Raw genomic sequence first — 21,468 nt, forward strand, 5'->3', positions numbered from 1 at the left:
AATACAATTGGTTACATAGTTATTACATTAATATCTAGACCATAAAACAACATAAAAGTAAATAATGAAAGTTGGATAAGTAATGTTAGTGTGACAATAATAAACGTTGCTAAGAAATAGTGATAATAATAATAATAACAGTACTAACAATAATAATAATGTTATAATTTTAATATTTATTCTGTGATATAGCCTATATAACCATTAAACATTGAGAAACCTGAAACAGCTATTATTGTTAACAAGAATTGTTAGAAAGATATTTCGTTAGTCTATTCTTAAATTGGTTTGATGTCTGACAGTCCCTGACATTTCTCGGTAGGGAATTCCAAAGACGAGGAACAGCCACAGTGAAAGAAGATGAATATGAGGAAGTTTGATGGGAGGGATTGGATAATATTGAGGAGTGTTGTTTTTATTTTATTTTAGTAGGTTATTTTACGACGCTTTATCAACAGCTTAGGTTATTTAGCGTCTGAATGAGATGAAGGTGATAATGCCGGTGAAATGAGTCCGGGGTCCAGCACCGAAAGTTACCCAGCATTTGCTCATATTGGGTTGAGGGAAAACTCCGGAAAAAAACCTCAACCAGGTAACTTGCCCCGACCGGGAATCGAACCCGGGCCACCTGGTTTCGCGGCCAGACGCGCTGACCATTACTCCACAGGTGTGGACGAGGAGTGTTGTGATCGTGTGTCTAGGTTATGATGGGTGGATAAATTTTGAAAACGAGACGCAAGATAGACAGGAGTGGAGAAATGCAATATGTGAAAGAGAAGGGAAAGACGGTGGATTTTCCTACGATCTTCTAGACGGAGCCAGGATAACATTTCGAGGGATGGTGTTACGTGATCAGCCCGACGAATATTGCAGACGAAACGGACGCACATATTATGAACACGTTGTAGTCTCTGCGCCGAAGTAACGCTTAGGTCAGTAAGCAGAATATCACAGTAATCGAAGTGGGGCATCACGAGTGTTTGCACTAAAATTTTTTTCATGGAAAAGGGTAGAAAATTCTTCAATCGCCTAAACGAGTGGATTAATGAGAATACTTTTTTGCAGGTTTCTGCAACTTGAATGTTCCAATTTAAACTTTTATCCATATAAATACCTAGATTCTTTACTGATTCACTGAACCTGAATTTCGGTGCCGTATATTTTAATCGGGGACAAATTTGGTATGGTAATAGTGCTTAAGAAACGTGAATGGCCCACAATGATTGACTGTGATTTTTCTGGATTTAGTTTAAGTCGGAATTTCCGTGTCCATGTCCAAATTGAGTCCAGATAGTCATTAATTTTAATTATTGCATCATTTATTTCGCCAGTGTGGAATTTTATGTATATTTGAAGATAGTCTGCATAGAGATAATGTCGGCAGCAATTTAGAGATTCTGATATGTCGTCGATATAAATTGTAAATAGTAAAGGGCCAAGAACTGATCCCTGTGGGATCCCTGACCTCGCGGCCTGCCAAGAGGAAGAAGGATTTCCGGCTATAACACTTTTTTGGCGGCCATTAAGGTAAGAGGCAAACCACAGGACAACGTGCTCTTCTAGGTGTAGTCTTCTGAGTTTACATATTAATAATTCAATGTCTACAGAATCGAAGGCTTTGCTGAAGTCAAGTAAAGTCATTATTGTATTTAAGGGGACAGGATGGTATTTGTTATGAAAAATGACTAAATTAAAAAAAATTCTTTAAAATACTCTGTGATATGTGTGAATCGCCATTTTTAAACTTCCTGCATTATGGATTTTTAAATCACTCGCCCAATTTTATTGTTGTTTCCGGTAAATTAAATTAAAAAAAAATTTATATGTGTGGAATGCATTGCATAACATTTTGTAGGTACTTTTGCCCTTATAGGATGTTGAGACGTCATTTTTAAACTTCCTGCGCTGGATTTTTAAATCACACGCCCACTTTTATCGGCTTCCTGTAACTTCATTTTTTTGCTACATTGTCAAACAAAATGTTTATAATTTCTGAACTATTAAAGATACATGTATGCAATTTAGAACACACATTCTTTGGACTATTAGGAAACTTTTCTCTGTAACAGAATTTTGTTAATTGATTCCATTTTAAAAATACGTCCGTTTGTTTGCAAGAAAGGAAATCAGAAAATTGTTACTAAATTTTATTATTTATTTTACAAACGTAGGGACTAATATCAAAATTCTGTTACAGACAGTTTGTAGAACATACTTTTGCAAATACATTGCAAAAACTGTTTGAATCTATCTTTAAAAACGGTTTAGATATATCGGGTTTAGTACAATCCTGCATTGGGTATATTTTGTTCCAATTTGGGCCCCCAAATAACGTTTTTTTTTTTTTCAAAATATTTTTATTTTGTTGAGTTGCCACAGCTATGAGCTCTCTACATACAAAAAATTAATAATTTACACCAATTAGGAAAAAAGCTTTAAAAATACCATCCTATCCCCTTAAGTATAATCATTAATAAAATTAATAAATAAATTCAAATTCAGCCTCAATTTACATTATTATAACGAATACTGATCAAAGAAAACAAATAACAAGGAATAATATTTGTAACAAAAGCCGCTACAGTGGCTCAGTGCTGAGGGTATAACCAAGAGACATTGCGTTCAAATCCCGCTATACCTTAAATTTATAATTTGTGTTGGGTAAGCCTGTGGTGCAGGCTATACAGGGATTTTATCTAGATACTCCGATTCCCCTGTGACGTTCAAATAATTCTCTATCGTCATTCATGACTAGTGTAATGGGATGTGCAGCCACCGCCTGTAGTGCACTCTGAATAGTTTCTGACGAACTAAGAGGCCTACGCTTCACGGCACTAGTGACATCTATGGGTATATTCCTAGAGTCAGGGCCAATAAAATTTAAGGGTCCTGCAACTATACATAAATAATACACACTGTTTTTGTAACAAAATTTTAATTCTGAAATAGAACAAAACCGCGGATATAAAATATGAAGAAAAGAACAATGTAAATATCTGTTAAAAAGTAATAGGGCCTATCTAAATCTAGTAGTGCCACTCCAGATTTGACGAGAATAGAATGAACCACGAAAGGTACGTTAAATATTTTTAGTCGGTTATTTTAAGCCGTTCTATCTACTACTAAACTAGGTTATTTAGCTTCGATGAAATTGGTGATAGTGAGATGGTAGATATGAGTTCAATAATTCTACATAAATTACATGACATTCGCCTTACGGCTAGTGTAAAGAGTAATTTGAAAAATAGTACTGTAGGTGCCAAATCTGGGGAATCTTGTAGGACCATTTTCAAAAAACTACAAATAATGCCCATGACTTGTCAGTATATATTTCCATTAATAATCTTCCTCTTATGTAGTCGTGAAAACTTTGTAACTAATTCAGCAGTTCATAGCATAAATACACGTCAGAAAATGACTTTCATACTCCATCGGCAAGACTATCGTGCTAGCAAAAAGGAATGCGTTATATGGCAGTAAAAATTTTTAATAGCGTCGCTATCGATATAAAAAATTAAACTCAAAACATAAGATTATTTAGGGCCAAATTAAAGAAGTACCTAATTTCTCACGCCTTCTATTCTATGGTGAATTCATGGCATTCAATAACGCTTTATGAAATTGATACTAAAACTTTGCGTTGTACTAGTACTCTATATTGTAAATCTCTTCTATAAGCTATATATTTCATCTAGACTGTGACTATAAATTAAGACTTTATAATAGTATTAAGTTTTTTGACTTGTTCCATATTCTAGCTGTGAAGCAATGTAAGAATACCATGCATTGTTAATAAATACAATACAATACAATACAATACATTAGTACCTTACGAGACTATATTGGAAACTATATGAAGAGAAGATGCTGTAGTCGAGACAGGTTTCGAAAAATTAATGCATAATATTAGATGATGATATTCATTACAATGCTGACAATAGTGATATTGTAAAGGTGGAGATTGTGAGATAGTAATGATCAGGGGGCGAGAATTGTTGCCCGATGGTAGAGAGGCAGGTGGTTTCAGGTTAACTGTATTCTAGAGTCCTTCCGTTTCCTATTTACTTGCTTTGTGTTGCAGTCGACGAGTAACATTTTCAATTGGTTATTTTACGACGCTTTATCAACTGCGACGAATAACTTACATCATAGGCTAGATATCATAGAATTCTGTATTAATTTCGGAGAAATCGTGATTAAAGTATTATATTTCGCGTTTTGTCTCTAATGGGTTGCAAGATAATCGCATATAAGTTTGTATAAATTGTAGAGAGCTTTTTACGTGAAAACAATAACACTATAGTAGACCTATGCATTAGGAGTCAAAATAATAATAAAAAAATTCATAAATCAATTTATTCAACAGACGCGGAAGGAATCCAGACATATTTCAATACAGCAGTTGTAAATTCAGGGTAATTCAACATTACAGGTCGTAATGCCTCAATTACGTCAACTTTGACATTGAAAGAGTTGAATGATTGTTTCAAAACTATTTCTTTCAAAGTTAGAAGTGCTACACAACAATTAGAAGTTTTATATATTTCAAGTAACTCAATGTTTAACCCTTTCTGTGAGTGAATTAACATTATAACGTTAATCAATTACAATATTTGCTTTCTTGAATAATTTATTTACATTTAAAAACACTGAATAAGTATCATATAACTCGCGCATTTTTCAATTTTCTGAATCACTAGTTTACTCACATGCTTAAATAATTTTTATATATCAGTCTTTAAGTCTGAACTGAAATGATTAATTAATTTTCCTACCCACTCACTTACATTGTTAAAAATTACTATAATTATTCATTCAATCCTTGGTGCGACTATGCGGAAATCTATGGTTCCTAACTATCCCATTCCACCGCTGACCACGAATCTAGTCAAAAGCAAGTAAACAAATCCGTACCAATAGTAAAGGAACAGCAAACCAAATTCATCGGGAAACAAGTTTCACTTCATGATAATGATGTTCAGGGTGATATTGGTTATGATGATTGTAAAAAGTGACGGTGCTTACCATAGGTAGAGATGTTATTTGTTAATACATACTTACTTACTAACAAATGGCTTTTACGGACCCTGCAGGTTCATTGCCGCCCTCACATAAGCCCGCCATCGGTCCCTGTCCTGTGCAAGATTAATTCACTCTCTATCATCATATCCCACCTCTCTCAAATCCACTTTAATATTATCCTCCCATCTATGTCTCGGCCTCCCCAAAGGTCTTTTTCCCTCCGGTGTATCAAGTAACACTCTATATGCATTTCTGGATTCGCCAATACGTGCTACATGTCCTGCCCATCTTAAACGTCTGGCTTAATGTTCCTAATTATGTCAGGTGAAGAATAAAATGCATGCAGTTCTGCGTTGTGTAACTTTCTCCATTCTCCTGTAACTTAATCCCTCTTAGCCCAAAATATTTTCCTAAGAACCTTATTCTCAAACACCCTTAATCTCTGTTCCTCTCTCAAAGTGACAGTCCAAGTTTCACAACCATACAGAACAACCGGTAATATAACTGTTTTTTAATTCTAACTTTCAGACTTTTTGACAGCAGACTAGATGACAAAAGCTTCGCAACCGAATAAAAACATGCATTTCCCATATATATATATATATATATATATATATATATATATATATATATATATATATATATATATTCTGCGTTTAATTTCCTCCCGAGTGTCATTTATATTTATTTGCTCCAAGATATTTGAATTTTTCCACCACTTCGAAGAATAAGTCTCCAATTTTTTAGTTTCTATTTCGTACAATATTCTGGAGATGAGACATAATCATGTACTTTGTCTTTTCGGGATTTACTTCCAAACCTATCTCTTTACTTGCTTCAAGTAAAATGTCCGTGTTTTCCCTTATCGTTTGTGGATTTTCTCCTAACATATCCACGTCATCCGCATAGACAAGCAGCCGATGTAAACCGTTCAATTCCAAACCCTCTCTGTTATCCTGAACTTTCCTAATAGCATATTCTAGAGCGATGTTAGAAAGTAAATGTGATAGTGCATCTCCTTGCTTTAGCCCACATTGAATTGGAAAAGCTTTGGTTAGAATCTGGCCTATACGGTCTCTGCTGTAAGTTTCATTGAGACACATTTTAATTAATTGAACTAGGTTCTTGGGAATACCAAATTCAATAATAATATTATATATAACGTCTGTCTTAACCGAGTCATATGACTTTTTGAACTCTATTAATAACTGATGTAGTGTTATTTGTTAATATTAAAAAAAAAATTAAATGGCTAGAAGTTTTAGTAAATTGTATTTCAAACTTGAAATAACCTGAAAATTCCAGTTTCAGAAAACTTACTCAGAACACATATAATTACAGACTGTAAAATTTTCAGAGACCTCAGTAACTATAAAAGATCCAGAGAAAACGTTCCTTTTATATGCTCACTTACTTACTTATGGCTTTTAAAGAACTCGAAGGTTCATTGCCGCCCTCACATATGTCCGCCATCGGTCCCAATCCTCAGCAAGATTAATGCAGTCCCTACCATTATATACCATCTCCCTCAAATCCATCGTTGTATTATCCTCCCATCTACATCTCGGCCTACCCAACGGTCTTTTTCCCTCCGGCCTCCCAACTAACACTCTATATGCACCTACGTAAAGATTAATTTTTTGTCCTACAATATAAGTCTATTACGGTAACAATTAATATTAGAGGAGTAATAATTGTTCCGGTGCCGGGGATCGAACCCCGTTACCGTAACAGACGTATTCTGTAGCACAAAAAATTAAACTTTATGTAGATTCTTCGAGCAATAGCGCATATTACTGTGCAATCCTGGCCACGAAGTCACTCAACTGAGTGCGCTCCTTGTCTGGAGGAGAGGGATTCGATCCGGTGCTGTGAATTGAACTTCGGCATAGCCCAATGCTTAGACGGATGGTGGAGGGCTTGGTATATAGAATTAAGGACCCGGGTTCCATCCCCGGCGCCGGAGCGAATTTCTCTTCTCTAAAATAATTAATATTAATATTGGTATTTCAGTTCACAGATATCTAGTGAATAAAAATTGCTGTGGGTTTTATACTTACTTACAAATGGCTTTTAAGGAACCCGAAGGTTCATTGCCGCCCTCACATAAGCCCGCCATCGGTCCCTATCCTGTGCAAGATTAATCCAGTCTCTATCATCATATCCCACCTCCCTCAAATCCATTTTAATATTATCCTCCCATCTACGTCTCGGCCTCCCTAAAAGTCTTTTTCCCTCCGGTCTTCCAACTAACATTCCATATGCATTTCTGGATTCGCCCTTATGTGCTACATGCCCTGTCCATCTCAAACGTCTGGATTTAATGTTCCTAATTATGTCAGGTGAAGAATACAATGCGTGCAGTTCTGTGTTGTGTAACTTTCTCCATTCTCCTGTAACTTCATCCCGCTTAGCCCCAAATATTTTCCTAAGCACCTTATTCTCAAACACCCTTAACCTATGTTCCTCTCTCAGAGTGAGAGTCCAAGTTTCACAACCATACAAAACAACCGGTAATATAACTGTTTTATAAATTCTAACTTTCAGATTTTTGGACAGCAGACTGGATGATAAGAGCTTCTCAACCGAATAATAACACGCATTTCCCATATTTATTCTGCGTTTAATTTCCTGTGGGTTTTATGGTGAATATAATTTCAATACATTCTTTTCAGTTTGTTATTATTTTTTTATGAAAAAATGTAGGCCTATATAATATTAAAAGAAAATCTAGAGGCTTACCTAATGAATCTACATTGAAATTCACGATAATTTCAAGAAGTTTATGTATGGTGAGCCTATTTACAAATTATGATATCGAAAAGATATCCTTAATGCCACTTTATTTACACATATTTTAAACACATTAAGAAAATATGATATAATTGCATTGTTTTTTTGTTTAAGTAGGGATACCAGATTCGTGACATGTTGCATAATCTTCAAACATATTTTCATACCTAATCACGCTTTTCTTCATTTTTGTAAGTATAATGTCTGAACCCTTTAAGGTATAAACTTTAACCTTCAAACCCACAAACTCATCAATATGCAAATTTTGGAATTTACCCTTGAACTTTCCAAACATGCCTTTATGATGTGTTGGAAATAAAATACGATTTGGTGAATACATACTTGTATCCAAATGATCCCGGAGATTTTTTGGATCATGGTACAAATGACCTGTTGTGGGGACATAAATAAACTGTCTGTATTCATATTACACAAATTTAATTTATCGTCAAACTATTCTTTCGTAATGCGATAGTGAAAATTGTACATATACACTTTTGAAAGTTCTAAAATACACATACCCACATAGAACGCTTTATCAAACAAAATTTGAATTTGCATTAAATCAATACCTACCAGGTTTTCAGCATAAATTACTCTGTCAAGAAAGTATGGTCTCGAAATAATTTTTTTCATTTTCTCACAGTTTGAAACTAATCTGAAATGTTGTCTTTTTCGAACGTTTTCCATCATCTTCCCAAATACCGCATTATTTGTAAGTTTGAAAGAGTCTTTTTGAACGTCTTTTTTTTTTTTGTAATTTTATGCATTATAGTATTTAAATCAATATATTGTTTTAACCAATATGATGCTGGGTAACTTTCGGTGTTGGACCCCGGATTCATTTCACCGGCATTATCACCTTCATTTCATTCAGACGCCAAATAACCTGAGATGTTGATACAGCGTCGTAAAATAACCCAATAAAATAAAAAAATTAACCAATATGATTCCTTGAATTTTATAACACGATGTATTTTGACAATTTGAAAGCTATGATTCGTAGCCTGCTGCAAAAGTTTGTAGTGCGCCACATAGTTTTGTTTCGACTGCAGTGTTGTCAACAATTTTTTATGCTTTCGACCTGGACGTTTTGCAAAGTCTACACAAAATTGTAGGCCTAAATCTCTATGTTTTCAAACAGATGATTTGGATAATCTATATCCACCTCTCTAACACGACCAATTTCACTATTATCATTTATGTTTAAAGATAAAAATTATGCATTTCGTCATCTGTTAGCCATTCAAATCCTCCATATGGTAATTTTTGTGAAATGGCGAATCCATAAAAATTATTCGCGTTCACAAAATAAGTTGCAGAAGGAGATATTGAATCATCAAAATTACCGATTTAAGGATCACTCAAACGGCGTGTCGGTTCACATATTGACATATTCCGCCACGGATTCCTTGTTCAGAAAGGAATAGCATTGTCATGTCCTTAATCAATTGCAATTCAACACCTGTTAATATCAGCGTTGCTAAACATGTGATAGAATTGTATAGAAATTTATTTATTTATTTATTCAATTATTTATTTATTTAAATTTAAATATACAGAATAAAGAATATAATTACAAACAAACAAGAGACATAGAAATAAAATAATACAAACAATATAAAACTAGAGATACAGTAGTTTTAACAAAATTTGAGACCGAATGAGCAGCGCTCGTGTTCGGTCGCAGTTCAGATATAATATTAATAGGCCTATAAGAGAATAGAAAATAAAATAAAATAGGAAATAGAATTAAAATTACAGTTACAGAAATTATACAATATAATATTAATATTAGAGAAATATAGAAAATAAAAAATAATAATAGTAAAATAAATAAGTAAAATAGAATAGGAACTAAAATTTAAATTACAGCGGCAATGTAATTATATAATATAATATTAACACTAGAGAAGAATAATATCGCACGTGAAAAGTAGGACTATATATATATATATATATTAAATTATAGAATACAAATATAATATAGGTTATTAATTCATACACAGAGGCTATAAATTTATTTAATCAAATTGAAGATATCAACACGTTTCTAATTTTCTTGTTATATGCTAGTGGGTTACATGTTAGAAGTTCTGGGTGTAATTTAGTTAAAGCATTGTACAACCGAGGGCCAAAATTAATGCTATGCTTTAGACCAGCAGATGTGAGACATTTAGGTTCTACTAATGTTGAATTAATATTTCGTCTTGTCATAACTATGTGTCTGTATTCCAAAAATTTATTACGATTTTTTGTGATAAAATTTTAACAGCGTATACTCATAAATTTGTTCAATATTAAATACATTAAATTCAGAATAAATTAATCGAAACGTTTCGGTTTTTTAGTAAATTTAACGGACTAAGATTAATTTTTGTACTTCCACCCCAAACAATTATACCCTATTGAATGATAGACTGAATAATGGCCAAATAAACATTTCGTAGAACTCTAATGGTTAAGTAGCATCGAAGATTAACGAATTTATAAATTGTTTTACGAAGCCTTTTACAAAGATAAGTAATGTGATGAGGCCATACAATCTAAATCGTATGCTTTCATACACATCTCGAAAAATTTTCAAACACATCTGTTAAGATGAGGGTGTCGAATTTGAGTATAAATCTGAATACTCCCTCAGCGTCTTAATATTAAATGTCTCCCACACAAATTTTGCGTGATTATAGTCCTCTTTGGTAATATGTTCATTATTTCATTTGCTGAAAAACTTCCCCTTTGGTGGCGAGCAATTTTCTTCTAGTCTATTCTGATGTTAAATAATCGTAGAAAAAGACGCACTTGCGAGAAACAAGATCAAATTTATCTTTGAACATTTTTTCGTTTCCAAAAACTTATCACTTGGCAAGTTGTCTGCTAGTTGTGTTAAACTGGAGGACATAAACCGATGTAAAAATATAAGTATGTGTAATTTTTTCATTAATCAATATTATACACTTGGACTCTCACTTTGAGAGAGGAACATAGGTTAAGGGTGTTTGAGAATAAGGTTCTTAGGAAAATATTTGGGGCTAAGCGGGATGAAGTTACAGGAGAATGGAGAAAGTTACACAACACAGAACTGCACGCATTGTATTCTTCACCTGACATAATTAGGAACATTAAATCCAGACGTTTGAGATGGGCAGGGCATGTAGCACGTATGGGCGAATCCAGAAATGCATATAGAATGTTAGTTGGGAGACCGGAGGGAAAAAGACCTTTAGGGAGGCCGAGACGTAGATGGGAGGATAATATTAAAATGGATTTGAGGGAGGTGGGATGTGATGATAGAGACTGGATTAATCTTGCACAGGATAGGGACCGATGGCGGGCTTATGTGAGGGCGGCAATGATCCACATTAACAATGAATTAAGGTTAGGTTATCGTTATCCTTCCATACCTATTTCCTATATATTCTTACACATCTCACTGGTATTTTGTTGTTTTTTTTTTTTTTTTACTTTTTCACGGTTTAATTGTTTTTCATTTTTATTTATTCAATTTTGTCTACACTTTATGCAATCGCATATTGCTATGTCCTCGGACTCCATTTCCTGCATTTGTATGTTTGGCTCTGTTCAGTTGGACGTTGGTGATCCCTAGGGTTCCAATAATTGCTCAAGTAAGTCAGGTGTGATCTCATTCTCGAGGATTGGCAGAGGCTCGATCTCAAGCATCATCTGTAAAAGTAATTAAATTATTATCATATTATTAGCCATGGCTCGGGCTCTAATGTCATCTGTAAAGGTAATTTATTGTCTCATCCCATAGAGGCATTATTCATAAACAAAAATTAAATTATATTGGAAATAAAACGTAAAGGGATATATAAAATGTTATCGATTATAAGACTGTTAGTTAAATTATTAAAATTAGTCCAGCCATTACATATAATTGCATTAGATATTAAATGAAGCAAAAATAAATATATACGATATTAATGAATATGAGATAGCTAGTTAAATGATTAAAATTAATTCGGCATTAAGGATATATAAAGTATAATATAATCACAGTGGAAATAAAATGAAATAAAAATAAATGTATAAATATTAATAAATATAAGACTGTTAGTTAAATGATTAAAATTAATATAGCATTCAAAAACCATAAAACATACAAGTATGATAAAATTATAATTATTCCCTTTTTCACATATATTTGTTCTAATTTAAGCCATACATTATTACCAACATCAAAATAATCAGAATACGACATGTTTCGTGTTCAAAAACTTCCATAGTAGTAAAGGATTGCTTACGTCTACGTATTGTATGTTTCCTTATAACAATTACCGGGATTTATTTATTTATATATCTATTTATTTATTTATTTACTTATTTATTTATTTTTATTTATTAATATATATATATATATATATATATATATATATATATATATATAGGGGAGAGTTGCCGAATTTGCACCGTTGCCTAAATTGGACCGCAGTTGTATTTCCATATATAGAAGTATTTCAAACATTTCAGTTGGCACCACTGCTTGCTGACGCTGCCTAAGGTACTCATCTTGAAGTTCAGTGAGCTGCAACCATCTTAGCGAATAGGTTTGCCGTTAATGTGTTTTGGTGTTTTCTCTTACAATTTTTACGCTACGGATCTTAAGCTTCTATATACAGTAGGAGTAAGTAATAACAATTTCTATAATATACGTTACAAGTATTTTTCATTAGCTACTATCTGCGTGTTTTAAAACTGCTTTTTAATTTCATGTGTTTGTTTAGTGTCATCTGTTTGCATAAGTGAACAAGTTGCCTAGGTTGGACCTCTGCGCGTTGCCTGGATTGGACTGGTCCAATATAGGAAACTGTTAGTATTTTTTTTCAACATGAATATAAAGCATTATATTATGGTCAACGTTAAGAAAAAGTAGTATATTGGGGGATTCTATGTCTTTATGTTTCTAAGATGTCAAAAAGGGGAACCTACCAGAAATGAAATGATACTTTGAAGATGGCAAATACTGTGTTCAATGTTGACGAATCTGGATTTACAACGGTGAAAAAGAAGCAACAGAAAGTTATAGCTCAGAAAGAGAAAGACCAAGTTGGAGCCGTAAGTGGTGAAAGAGGTGTAAACACCACAGTATTCTGTGTTGTCAATGCGGCGGGGTTCTTTATACTGCCACTGGTAACTTTCAAACGCAAGAGGAAATCATGTCACCTTTTTATTTTTTATGTCTACGTTTCCTTGTTCACAGGAGTTTCGTAGACAAACAGGGACTTTCCAATTCTATGTAACATTTTTGCATTTTTTTTTTTTACTTTTCTATGAGTTTTCCTGTAATTTTGAAATAGGCTATGTAACCGAGACAAGCAACTAATATAAAATTAATTCAGTGCCAAGATAAATATTCTGAGTGTAACAATCAGCTTGAATGCAATAGTGTTTCTGTAATTAATTTATCTTGTTTTTCTTTAATTTTTCATCAAAGTTCAGAGAATTGTGTTACTTCTTTCACCAAATGTTAATATCTGATACATTTTTAACGTAAAATTTGGTGAATTAAAGATATTTATAATAAACACCCTTCTTATACTTATTTGTTTACTATTACTAATGTATTTTTGCGAGGTCCAAATTGGGACACTATGAGTCCAAATTAGGCAAACGATTTCCCAATTTGGACCATTTCCATGATTTTGGTTTTACCTTTTTATATTTATTGGGAACTGTGTAATTTAAAATATAACACTATAGGATGAAAGTACATAGAATGTAGAATGTACTAGAAGATATTTTGATTTAATTTAATCATTATTAAAGGCATGGGATTAAAAAACAAAAAACTGGTCCAATATAGGCAACCTTCCCCTATATTTATTTATATATCTACTTTATTTATTTATTTATTTATTTATTTATTTATATATCTACTTATTTATTTATTTATTCATTCTTTTATTCATTTATTCATTCTTTTATTCATTTATTCATTCATTTATTAACTAATCATTCTTCCATTGGAATTGCAACTCATGCATCTTCTTGTCCCCACCACTGTCTAAATTTCTCCAATGTCAATAATATTATTCTGCACTTTAATAATTATTCCATTACACTTCTAAATAATTTACCTTATCATCCATCCATATAATCTCCCACCGATATATTTATAGCTCGGAATTACTTTGTATATCATACATCTACATATAGTCCATCACATATTCACACTTACATTAATGTAATTAATTAATTGGTACTCACCTTTCTCTTTTTTCTGAAACTCCAACCTGTACCTTTTGTTTCCATGACCTATCTCCGCCTGTCCTTTGTATAGTGGTGTTAACTCTGCAATATTTTAAATTTTGTTCATATATTCTCAGACATCCAATGCGTAAGCAGCGACCAGGAATCCATATTTATTTAATACTGATTTTAAAGATGTCGCACACAATATTATGACTGTGGATATACAAAGGTGGTTGAAAAGAAAAAAAATCTTGGAACAAATCGTCAATAGTTATGTGTATAATTAGAAAGAAATGGTTTGTTATAATTTTTCTAGTTAAAAAAAGTTATTAAAAAAAGAAACGTGCTTGTGTCACTGCAGAGACAAAATGTAAAATTTCTTCAATTTTGGTGGAAACACCATCACAATTTGGATTCATTAATTGAAAATGTAATTAAATAATCACTGCATTGTATTTTCATGAATCAATACATACTTATTATTTTATTTTGTTATTGTTTTCTTTTAACCACCATTCCATCCCAGTCCACAGTGACAAAGAATTAAGGTTCAGATTAATGATTAACTTTCACTCGAAATAATAACTCATTACATTCATTTTTGTTTTTTTGTTTTACATTTAACCATGACTTTCAATTATGCTTATATATCTACCAATTTATCATCTTCAAACGAAATCTTTAAGAAAGTCGCCAAGCTCCACGTGAGGACATATAGCTGCCATTTGTTTAATTCATAAGCTTGCAAGATTAAATGCTGCAAAGAAACAACAACAAAAAAGATTGTATCAATTAATCATCTTCAATCGAAATCTTTATGCAAGTCGCTGGCATCCTCGTGCTTGCAGGCGTTTAATTTCAAGCTTGCAGGATTAAAATAAATCAGAGACGCATGATTACGAGTTGAAAGCATGTTTATTTCAAATGCCTACAACTCATCAATTACGTCATCACTCACCAGATGTTTAATTCGCAAGAATGTCGCACAACATTTGCGTAACATAACACGCAGAAGGTGGCTGTCATGACGTCATGATTACGTAACTAATACATGTTTTTTCTGAATACACATTACTCAGGAATTACGCCGTCATTAACCCTTTGTAACAGTGGTTCAGATTAATGATTAATCTTCACTAGAAATAGTAACTCATTACATTTATTTTTTGTTTGTTTTATTATATAGTATTCTTACACATATCCATGACTCTCAATTATGTTTTTATATCTATCAATTTAACGTCTTCAATTGAAATGTTATAGAAGTTGTTAGGCTCCGCATGGGTACAGGTGTTTAATTTGTAAGCTTGCGAGATAAAATCAAATTGGATACTCATTATTACGTATTGAAAACATGTTTACTTCAAAAGCACACTAGTCGGCAATTACGTCATCAATCACCAGGTGTTTAGTTCGCAAGATTGTCAAACAATATTTGTGTAACATAACACGTAGCAGGTTGTCGTCATGAGTACGCAATCAAAACATGTTTATTTCCTCAACAGTTACGTCATAACTCACCGGATATTTTTATTCGCATACTAGCAAAATTGACACACAATATTTGCACAACATAACCTACTTCGGTAAAGATTGCAGCAGGTGACCGCGATAGTTTGTTGAACATCATCAATAACATCCTTCCCTGCGCTGAAAAAATTATTACGTCATCTATAATCCCCTTACCTCAATTACATATAAAACATATCTGAACTCGTCTATTTCCAATATCCCCGTCCACTACTGAACTAGTCCTCGCCACACACCTAAATTAAATTACCATTCACATATCAGCTTCACATACTTTCTATTTTTAAATCAAATCCAAAAACCAATATATTAAACCACGCCTTCATTAACCAATTACACATCATAACAGCATACACGTTAACCAATCAATAACTAGACCATACCCCGTTTACTTCTGACGTCACACTTTAGACACATCCCCTAAAGCCTATAACGTCGCACACCCACTTTAGCCACGTGACCTGGATCCAGGACTCAATTTTTTAGGATTCTCCACAAATAAAAATAACACACGATAAGATCTGCGAAACGTGAGGGTCATAACCCTTTAGAAATAATTCTGCCATCAAAAATCTCCCATATAGCCTGCAAAGAATCACCTGCAGTAGAGGCTGTGGCAGAATGTTGTTGAAAATATGCTTGTTGTCTCATTATCAGATAACTGTTAAAAAAAAACTGTGTGATATTTGCGTACGAACTCTCGATTTTCTATTATAGGACACCAGGCACCAATCTTTTCATAATTCATTGGAACTTCGTGAATTAATCGCGGATTTTCTGTGCACCAGAATCTATTGTTCTGTGAACATAAATAACCATGTAAATGAAACCATGCCTCATCAGAGAAAATTATTAAATGTGAATTAAAAATACCGTGAACAATGTTTTGTAAAACCTAATTACAGAAATTCACTCGACCTTCTTTGTCATGCTGCCGTATTCCTTGGACTGCAGTAATTCTGTAAGGTTTCAATATTGAAAGTTTAGTAGACGTATGGGCTGAAGTTTTTTATATGCCTACTTGTTTGCAACAGGGTGTAAAGATTAATTATGAGAACGTTCAAGTGATGCACCAATATCATCAAATTTTGCTCCTGTTTAAACCCTTCGTTTTGGTCTACGAAGTTTTGAGTCCTGCCATCCCGTTCCTCTTAAGCTAACGCGTCGAAGAGTACCTCTATTTGGAGGTCAAATATCGGGAAATTTCTGTACAAATTATGTATACACTTGTCGACATCAATCTGTTTTGATATAAATTTCATACGTATTATTCGGTATTGCAGAGTAAACTTTTCAGCTGGCATTTCAATTATGTAAACAACTAATTTAATGCACAGAAAAAAAACACACACTCACTCACTCACTCTCTCTCTGTCTCTCTGTCTGTCTGTCTGTATCTGTCTCTGTCTCTGTGTCTTTGTCTCTGTCTCTGTCTCTGTCTCTGTCTCTGTCTCTCTCTGTCTCTGTCTGTCTCTGTCTCTCTCTCCCTCTCTCCCTCTCTCTCTCTCTCTCTCTCTCTCTCTCTCCAAACGTACATTAAAGAAGTACACAAGGACACACGACTTCTATAAATAACATCTCAGACTGTACTAAGCTGTGGCAACGACAGGTAACATACAAGCCCGCTCAGCCTTAAAACATGAAGCAATCAGTGATTGGGATCTTTCCACGTTCCTCGGATCAAGCGTGATGCGACCGCACTGTACTACATTTACTTCTTTATTTTTCTCTAGGTATCTTTCGCCGATTGTTCGTAGCAGTCCAATTGCATCTTTTGTAACTTTTCCCTTCCTGAAGCCAATTCGCTCTTCTTCCAACTGTTCTTCTATCTTTGATTATAAATGTCGATTCAGTATTCGCAGGAGAATCTTCGCCGAGTGTGATGATATCAGGCTGACAGTCCTGAACACGTTATATTTATTGGCATTACTTTTTTCTTCAATATTGGAAGCAACACTATCTCCATAAAATCATCAGGCCATTCGCCTTTCTCATATAGTTCGTTGCATAATGATACAATTTGCTTCTTCTCTTCATTTATTTGATGGTAATTTCATCAATTCCTGTTCCTTTTCCATGCTTCGTTTCCCTAAACGTTAGTTCAACTTCTTCCCTTAATATAATGTTTATGGAATTATATTGCTTGATATTTCAATACTATGTCTTTGTTGGCACCTTACAAAAGTGGGAACGGTTCAATAAGTTAAATTATCAAGAGAGAATATCATCGAAATAATGGCCGTCCAAATCTTGGATTTAAAATATCGGCATCCTAATCAATTCAAATGAACAAAAAAGAAAATGTAAATTAATGTTAAAAATACATAATTAAATTTTTAAAAAGAATATTCTGCGGAAAGATTTGGTATCTATCAAAACGATAAAAATTTATTGAAAATAAATAATATACAATGAATATTATAAAGATGAATAGAGATGATGATTGATGATGTTCAATGAAGATTTTAAAATGGTTGATGCAATTGTCTGAACAGTCTTATCAGGAACCTTTAATTTTCTGAGGATCTCCAATGTAAATTTGGGAATTCTTCCTCGCGCACCATACATAATTCCAATGACATTCCAATCTTGAATATTATATTTATGACTGAGATCATCACAGCATGGAAGGCAAATAGCGCGTTTCTCTTCATGTACGTGCTTTGGTTGATCTTCATTAATTTCGAACCTTACAGTGGGGTCAAGAATGAGACCAGTTTTTTTATCTCAGTCAATTATTATGATGTCAGCACGCCGTATAGATCCTACCGTAGCAAGACATTGAACTTCCTCATATACTTCGTATTCACCATGTCCCCTTAATCTGTTAGCAATTATTGAGCGGACTGTGTTATGTCTGTCAATTCGCAGTAATTCGCCCTGAGGTCAGAAACCTAGCACGTGGGGTAACGTTTCATGCTCATTGCATCTCCTGCAATGGGTATTGCTAAGGCTTCTACCGGGGAGAGATCTAACTGCGATAACATTGGTGCTCATTTTAATGGTCTCGGTCCACAAGCTAGACCTTTATTATTGCTAATCCAGGTGTTACCTTTTTTCTAGTCAGAGTATTAGACTGTAATTCCTTTACCTTTCCCAGGTAATGCGCTCCACTGATTGTAAGAAGTGACACGAAGTTGTTTACGGATGTTACGTGGATTAATGGTTCCAATATTGTTGACATTAATTGGTAAGTGGCGAAGGCTGTCAGTAATTTCGGCCTGAAGGTTCCTAGTTTGATTAATATAAGGGTTGTCTTCTTTAACTAATAATCTGCAAACATTAAGATTAATTCCTATTTCATGAAAGAAATTTTAGTCGCAGTATTTCTACACAAATTTAACCTCAAATTATTATTATTATTATTATTATTATTATTATTATTATTATTATTATTATTATTATTATTATTATTATTATTATTATTATTATTAGGCGAATGGAAATAAACTACATGATGTATCCTAGCCTAGCGTAAATTTAAGACTGAAGAATGTCATGCACGGAATATTCATACCGCTTAAAAATCCATCTCGCTTACAAGGAAAGTTCACCAAGTAATGGATTTTCACAACTATTGTACCTCCATATGTTCCACGTGATATAACAAAACTCTCTATAAATTACATATTCGGAATGGCCTAGATTTCGAAAATTGATTTTTTTTTTAATTCTTCAATCTACAGCTATAGGCCTAACAGGTAATGCAAGCAGTATTATGTGCTAGATATTGTCAGACAATAAACAATCTGATCTAACTGCAAACTGTACTGTCAAAATCTCCTTAAATAACGTAAGTCATGAAAGTAACATATCAGATACATAATATTCATGAAATTGACTACAGAGTAGTGGAAGAAGAAATGATAAGGAAATGTAAGCATACATGAAATTACTCACTATACTGATAACAGTAATGGAAATCGTTGTAAAAAACTCAAAACACAGTGAAACTGCATCACGATTATTGCAGAAAAATACGTTTCTCACAGCTTTAGAGCAGTTCTGTACATCAAAGTGAAAACACAATTCTACAGGAGTGACGAATTTATCAGATTTGTTGTCAAGATACCCGGCTTTATGCCAGCCATATTTAAACATATTCATATAATATCTAGGAGAAGAAAACTGATTGTATCTTATGGACCGCAACTTTATTACATTATTATAATTATCTCTCTGATGCAATATAATATTCGTGCCAAGCAACAAAGACTATGAGAGAACTTTTGAATGACATATTTCTGAGGCCTAAAAGCATAGACGTTAAGAGTCTGAACAATAATTGGAGTTGTGTGCTCTGGAATTAACACTTTCACCGTTTTACCTTCTGAAGTTATTCTTTCTCTAGCCTGTCTACCTCGGTAACTGGCCCACGAGCCTACCAAAAAATGCTATGACCTCTGACAGGATGGAAATTATACTTCTTGCAACAAATTGAAGAGATGAGTTTTCATAATCTTCCCTGATTTTTAGGGCAATGCATAAATGTTTGGAGCTCTAACATTTTCTTCCTCAAGATGGCAATGGAGATATGTATATGAGTGTCAAGTGATTATTTTGAAAAATGATATCTCGAAGGCTAGGCCTTCTTCGGATGTAGAAATTAATGGGGAGATTTCGTATTTCAAGTGAAACGTATGGGGGAAGATTCGTTGTGGAAGTCCATTATCACATGGTGAGTCCCCCTTGTCAGTTGGATTTCAACCCGTGATTCTTTGTTACAGTGACATCCAGAATCATTTCTGGATCAACGGAAGCGGACTGGAAGAAAACATTTACGGAAGAAATAGTATTAATTCACTAGATTATGCGTTAAATATTAGAATGATATAAGATTCATTAGATCGGAATGGGCTACTGAAGAGACTACTATGATCATACTCTGAACATGAAACAACTTCTTGTTTCTCATCCAATAGTAGCAAACAGTTGTTTTAAAGTCTCACCTGCTTTTTCTTAATTCCAATTCTTAAAATTACGGACTATAGTTATGAAAGGCGGCGGAAAATCTAATAATCTTTTCCTGATGAAGATATTTCTGAACATGTACTGGGGCATATTACCAACCACTAACACCAATATATTCCAAGTGGTTAAAGATCCATAAGGAACATCTCTTACTGCCGATCGAACATTAAGTGGTTTCTGGGGATGTCAAAGAATAAACTACAGTTTTTTTTTATAAATATTTCGTTTTATTTTGTAATTGAAATAGCCTTCACGCTATGAAGCAACCAAACACAAAAAGAAACAACATGACAATGTCCACATTTATATTACCATTAAAATTGGCTAAAGATGACGTAATATGTAAAAAAAAACACTCATTGCCAATCTATTGGATATTAAGGAATTTAATAAATTAAATATCAATACGTTGAGAATTACTTTTATAGAAACGCGAATGACTTGTATAGTTCTATGAGGATAAAAAGTCTCGACCTCCATGAACAAAGACGTACCGGTATCAAAAGGGGTAAAACATCTAAAATCCATCTACACAAACAAAATAACTAAATGTATTATTAACTACAATTGTATATGTGCACTTCCTCTGAAGAATGAATCAAGGTGAAGTAATTTTGCATCGCTTTGTATAGATTAATCTATTATGTTAGCGCTTGCATTATACATGTCCACAAACAATAATTAAATAGACCTATTAGTACAACATACACCCTACATCCTATATATACAAAAACTAACAAAGAACCATTAATTATCTGATAGATTATGAATAAGTAGCTCTTCTATGACGAAGAGCTAGACGAATCACAGTGTAATTCGCACACTTGCCAACTGTGACTTTTGTAAAGAAAGAGCAGAGTCTGTTTAATTCGAAATAGAGAATGTCTTTCATTATTTTCATAAATTCTATATTTGTATATCCAAAATTTCTTTCTGTAA

At 33.4% G+C, this 21,468-nt stretch overlaps 1 protein-coding gene across 1 annotated transcript in view; it reads left to right on the forward strand.

Moving 5' to 3' along the window:
* The first annotated feature begins 909 nt into the window (after nt 1-909).
* LOC138711809 (alpha-tocopherol transfer protein-like) overlaps nt 910-21,468 on the forward strand; it is a 108,661-nt gene continuing 88,102 nt past the window's right edge. Inside the window, exon 1 of the mRNA XM_069843059.1 lies at nt 910-932. The gene's annotated coding sequence lies outside the window, so the exon portion shown is untranslated. The remainder of the gene's footprint in view (nt 933-21,468) is intronic.

Source organism: Periplaneta americana, chromosome 13, assembly GCF_040183065.1.
Source record: "Periplaneta americana isolate PAMFEO1 chromosome 13, P.americana_PAMFEO1_priV1, whole genome shotgun sequence".
NCBI classification, from domain to species: Eukaryota; Metazoa; Arthropoda; class Insecta; order Blattodea; family Blattidae; genus Periplaneta; species Periplaneta americana.